This window comes from Haemaphysalis longicornis, unplaced genomic scaffold (genome assembly GCF_048455015.1).
Source record: "Haemaphysalis longicornis isolate Haplotype H1 unplaced genomic scaffold, Haemaphysalis longicornis Haplotype H1 scaffold_6, whole genome shotgun sequence".
NCBI classification, from domain to species: Eukaryota; Metazoa; Arthropoda; class Arachnida; order Ixodida; family Ixodidae; genus Haemaphysalis; species Haemaphysalis longicornis.
In genome coordinates, this window is record NW_027526407.1 from 33,552,737 (window position 1) to 33,558,874 (window position 6,138).

A 6,138-nucleotide genomic window follows, 5' to 3' on the forward strand; every position below is an offset into this window, starting at 1 on the left:
TTGGCGGTATGAAAAGAGACGTAGCTAAGCTATTGACAATCGGTGATTTATGAATCCTCAATTCTGGGCCAATACGTACACCACCCTGACTGAATCATTTGAGCGTAAGCTGTCGTTGTGTGTTTTCTGAATGCATTGCATGTCTATCCCGGAACTGGTGTTACATGTTTGTGGAAAATTATTTTCCTCCCACCTCTGCAACAGCCCGCAAGGGCTAACAGTATTGGAAATAACTAAATAAATAAATAATTCACCACGCCGATATGTCGATGACGGAGAAAGCACGCCAAACCAAACGAGTGAGGCATTACGTAATACGATAAAAAAATTACGCTCTACTTGACCGTTTGAAAGGGAAAACGTTCGCGAATGGAAACGGCGGCACTTGAGAACTTCTGTGCTTGATGGCACAAAATCCTTATTACAGAACATCAGATAACCTGGTGGGATACTCCACAGATATGAACTTGGCTGGTGCGTGGTTTCGCCATGATATCGCGCCTTATCGGCGTGACGACTGTCGAGTTGTGCAACACACAAAATAAGGTTGGGCTCTTTAACACGCCGAAGGAGGATTAAAAAAAAAAAACGTTCCCCAGGTGAGGCTCGAACTCACAACCCCGGCATAGCTCACGAGCACTGTCGTATAAGTACCGTGCGCTAACCAATTGCGCCACTGGGGAAGACGGTACAACAGCTGTTCGCGAAAGCCGCTATTCTCGGTTTCTCCCTTTCTCGGGATGAGCGGCCCCGCGTGTTAATGACCCTTCGCCGTGATCATTTCCAGACTGACAGCACAAAGGCAAAATTCGTGCCGCATCTGTCGTTAAAAGAACGCTGACGCCAGAAGAAAAATGCCGTCGGGTTCGCGGGAGTACTTTCAGCTCGCTTCGCGGGAGATACGAAGATACACCTACACTATAAACTAACACCCGAAGGGTAATTTTTGCCTATTACTAACTCACCCTTACACCCAAGCAAACAAAACACGATAAACACCCTTTTACGTGTGATTTAAATTACAAAACACCCTGAAAAGGGTGTATTCTTGTGCTTTTCCTGGGGTGTGCGTGTATTTGTCACACTGTACACCCTTATAAGAGTATTTTGCTATCTTTTGGCTAGGATGCAAAGTAGTTACTTAAAGGCTGTGAAAGGTCCCCTTAAGTGTGGAAATCATGTTACAGTGTAGGAATGACATGGTTTGAAATTTCACTTATATTTCTAAATGCCCTCTTCTTAGCGGTTCAGGCTTGGGCAGTGTAATATGCTTGAAAAATGCACTTGAAGAGCACAGACTTTTTTTCTTTCCTCTTTATAAAACTTTTTCCATAAATTAAAAAAATATGGAGACAATTCATGTTTATAAATACAATATTTATTTAAGTTTGTTATGATTGCTTATATTCCAAAAAACAGCATAGGATTTATATAGTCATGCAGTTGAAAAATGTTAGATGTAACTGTGATGTAAATAGATGCCTGTATAGAACAACGAACACTTATCAGTGTTGAATGCTCTGTGCAGCGAAAGACAGAACGCGTGTAAGAATATTCAAATATTTGCACAATAATTCTAAAATTCAAATATTGGTGTCGTTTTGTTTTTACTCCGGTTGCGATGAACGCAAAGTCGTTGAAAAAAAACGCGACATTTCTCTTTTCACGTTCATACTCTATGGCCGCATTTTAGCGCTGCTCCCCGTATACACAAGACATGCTCGAAAGATTGGGTCCATTTAGTGCTTAGAGTCGAAAAACCTTCGTGTTTCAACATCATCGTCATAATCACGTGCCATTTGTGGAAATTTATTATTCCTGCAGTGCGTTTTGGTGTTAGGATCTACGGCGCAAATGAACCATAGAAAGCTGCGCTTTAACAACCCCCCGCCGTTTCGTTCGGCATGACGTCACAACTTGAACCAATCCGCCAATGTAGCACAACGTCCAGTGGAATAATTTTGCCCTGACGTCGAGTGAGTGCCCATTTAATTTCTGTCCCTGATCTACGCATTCAAAAAATATTAAAATAAATTTGAGAACAAAACCCGCACCAACAAAGCTATCGCAGGTTTAAACCGATTGAAAGTAAATAAAAAGGGCACTAAGCCAAAAACAGTTTTCGAAATACCATTTCTGGCCAACCCAATCCAATCCAAACTTGAGCCAATCCGCCCACGTATCAGAATTGCCCTGACGTCGAGTGAGTACCCATTTCCTCTGATCTACGCATCAAAAAGGCATTTTAAAAAATGGAGAACAAAACCCGCACCAACAAAGCTGTCGCAGGTTTAACCAATTCAAAATATATAAAAAGGGCACTGGGCCAAAACAGTTTTATAAAACCCATTTTTGGCCAATCAACTACAATCCAAACTTAAACCAATCCGCCCACGTAGCACAATTTCAAGTGGAATCTTTTTGCCCTGACGCCGAGTGAGTACCCACGTGTGCTCTGGTCAAGGTGCCTCACTCCTGTCTGGAGATAACAGCAGCGTCTCCACGACAACGGATTCGCGGCAGATTGTTCATGGCCGATACTTTGTCGAGATTCTGGCAAACATATGCGTTGTCAAAGTGAGTTTATCAGACCTGACCACTCGAATAATTCATGCATTTACTTAAATCGGTTTCTTCATCTTGGGTTTGTAGCTTCCATGACTGTTTGAACGCAATAAAGGAGTCCGTTGCAAAATCGAAGGTACCACGCCTGGCCGTTAAATGGGCTACGTGGGTAATTTTAAGGTTGTGCTTCACGACTAGGAATGAGAGTAAGGTAGTTAAGAGAAAAAAACATAAATTTTTACCCATTACGCCGTGTACTACACAATATTTAGTGTACCACGCGATGTGAACTTCTAGAACCGCATAAATATTTGTTAGTACGTGTGTTACATAATATCAAACACCCAAGGTAAACTCCGAGAGGAAAGGAACAAAAACTAGGAGGGTATAAAAACAAGCATTCTAAACAGCTAGGATGCGTTCGCACTTTGTGCAATAAATTCTTTCTTGTACTTAGCGTTTAACCGCTTCCAAAGAATCACTCTTCAATACAGCTATAACACCGGTGTCGAATAACCTCGCGCGGGACGCAAAGAATAAATTCGCGTAGTCTCTGCGCGTAAAGCTTTTCCCGCAAGACATTTGTAAAAGTGTATCCGCCAAGCTTTATGCAGTTCAATGTTGGTTTTTATGCGTGTTCGCATTGGTTCCACCCTTGACCGACACCGTGTGGATAAGAAAAGCCTGCGTACAGAATTATTGATATCTCAATAGACGTCAGACTGCGCTCTTGTGTTGGTTTCCGCCCAAAGGACAGCATATAGCAGCGACAGCGTCTGCTAGAATCGGGTAAAATGTCTACTATACTTGGGTACGGAACGGACGTATCCGCTGTGCCTCATCACCGCAGCCGGATGTTACTCCACGCGGCGCAAGTAGTGCGTTACTGGGTGTATTTTGAACATGGCACGGCCCGTTTCCGTGATTTTTTTTACTTATTATTCATCTAAACTACTGCAGCGATGACGGACAAACTGCGCGAGAAAAGGCAGACGATATCGCGCATTCAAAGCAATCTCCTTTCAAAACGGGCGTGGCCGTTGACATCCGGGTCCATCGCTTAGGCGGAGTGATATCGTACATGAGCTATTGCCGTTCTTAACTTGTTCCAGAATATAGCGTGACATTAGCTGTTCGGGGAGAGGGAATCACTCAGGTCCTTCCTGTTTCTAGGCAGTGCTGCGGTGTCCATTGATGCACCCCGGCTACACTGAAGGAAGCCATTAGAACTAGAGGCTTTACTATTTCCAGAGTTTAGAGCTAACAACGGCAACTCTGTGCGTACACATCAAAGGGACCCTGCAACAGTTTCGGTAAATGCTTTCACTCTTTCCTTCGCATCTGGAAGCACTGCGAAAGCGATAGTTATCTCCAGCACGGAGCGGCACTGCGTGATTTTCTCGTCGCCCCAGATACGCCTTCAGTTTCTGCTTTGTTTTTGTGGCTTTCTTTTTAAAGCGTTCATTGCTGCAACTGAAGTAAAACTGGCCAACAGCCTCTACATGGCCTTAGTGACGTAATTCAGGCCGTCGAAGAACGTCAAGACCACTTCCCGATCTTGACGTTTCCCGGTCTTGAGAGGAAAAAATCTTTTGAGCGACTTTTCAAGTCATCTGAGGGGCATAGAGCTGTAATTTCTGGCGGAGGTACTTTGCGACCCCCTAACCTAAATACTGAGTGTGTTGGGTGACTACATTCTGCAGGAATTTAAGATTGAAAAATAAGTTTAAAAAAGTGTTGCAGAGTCCCTTTAATATCTTCGCCATTGCCTACGATGTTTTAGTTAGATGATTGCGCACATTTGCAAACCCCGTACCTTACGTGAATGAAAAGTTCTGGCTCCCAGGTTAGCTTCTCAGAAGAAAACCGCACGAATTCTCTTCTTATCGGCTGTTTGAACGCTTTCTCCGCGTGCTCCCAAAAATGTCTAAATTCTTCTGTGTTAAGTGGGTGCTCCTCAGCCGAACCATCATTCTCTGCAACTGGAGATGCTTCGTCCAGACTTCGCTTGGGTTTCAAGTCGCCGGGGAGGTTCCCTGATGTCCTCTTATGACGCATTTTCTGGAATTTGTCTTCCAGCGTCGAGGGCAACTTGTGGATGCGGGCATCGTTGCTCAAACGTAGGCAGCAATCAGGTGAGCGGCTGGTTTGGGTCTTGTAGAGCGTTGGAGGTTTGGTGTAATCATTGCTTGCCTTTGTAAAATCCAGCTAACTCGGATATTTTGGGCCAATACATCTGAGAGAAGAAGACTGCAAGTCTTTGCGTTGCCACCTGGCTCGTGTTTGGACACCGTTGGCTCGAAGCCAGGAACCTTTTGATCCAATCTACTTTGTGTGACGTATTAAAAGTGCGTTTGCCTAATTTAACAAACCGGGTAATTATTGCAGGATCCATAATTTCTTTTTTCCGGCGTTTCTTTAAAGGGAAAGCCAAGGGGAAAGTCAAGCGCGGCGAAGACAGTGGAACTAAAAGTGCTACGCACTATAGGACAATTCATGAACAGGGAGTTGCGGGCCCAATTGTTTGCTTCCCCGGGTGGTTTTGAGCGGTATCGTGCATCGCCCAAACGCAATGTCCGCAGGAAACGGATAATGCATTCGGCCAGTGCAATTCAGGAACACTGCGGGAGGAGCTGCACCGCCCTCTATAACTGTCTAATAAGCGCCAGCGTTCTGCTGCTCGCGGTCCGTCAGTAAGACGATGCTGGTAACGACGGCAAATATAACCTGTGTTACGATTCAGCGCACTACTATTCTGTTCTAGCGTACTGCAAGCTTCGCCAGTGTCTCTGTGCTTTGTGTCAAAGCTTACCACTACGTGCGCCTTCCGCTGTCGGTGACTCAAACCCTTGCAGCGAAGCGAATGGATCTTCTATTTAATCCCCGACGAGGTAGATGCCGCAGCCGAGATCTCCTCTCCCCCTCGCTCAGACTCAGCAGGCGCCGCTGCAGCCGGCCCCTCGCGAACTATGGAAAAAGTGATGTGTGTGTCTGTACTATTTGTGGGCCGTGTGCACAAAAGCACTGGGAAATCTGTGTAGCGACGCTACTGCCCGCCCTCACGAACTCGGAAAGGATGTTGCGTGCGCTTGTACTATTTTCGGGCCGTATGCACAGTAACATTGTGAAAGCCGCGCAGCCGTTACGGCTACTGTGAATGGAACAACCCCTCGGTGGATAGTTCGCATTCGTTTTGGAGCAGAGAATCAATTCTGTCGCTCTGTTTGAGTATGCTGTAATCTCTCCCGTAAGGGTACTGTTCCTGTATTGCTTCGGCTCATCTCTCCCCACGCAGTAAACCAGCTAAGTTTGCCCTTGGCTTCTTGTCGTGGTCACCTAGGCAGCAACCTTTGTTGTCACTCACCACCACACTACCACACGCATGACGGAGGCGACGGAGCCCGGTTCGGAGACACCTTAAGGAATGTAACACCTGGAACCGTGCCGGTCATGCAGCACTCTTGGGACCGCAATGACAATCATCGCTGATATGAAACTTTGTTCCAGCAAAGGTTGTTTCAGTTAAGCGTTTGTAAAACAAAGCTTTATATGGCTACGCGAAATAAAAATACA

The 6,138-nt window shown here is 45.4% G+C and overlaps 1 non-coding gene across 1 annotated transcript; it reads right to left on the bottom strand.

Annotated features, from left to right (window-relative positions):
* Window positions 1-591: 591 nt before the first annotated feature.
* Trnai-uau (transfer RNA isoleucine (anticodon UAU)) lies at window positions 592-683 on the bottom strand. The gene is given in 2 exon segments: window positions 592-627; window positions 646-683. It is a non-coding gene; the product is annotated as a tRNA-Ile (tRNA).
* Between the last annotated feature and the right edge of the window lie 5,455 nt (window positions 684-6,138).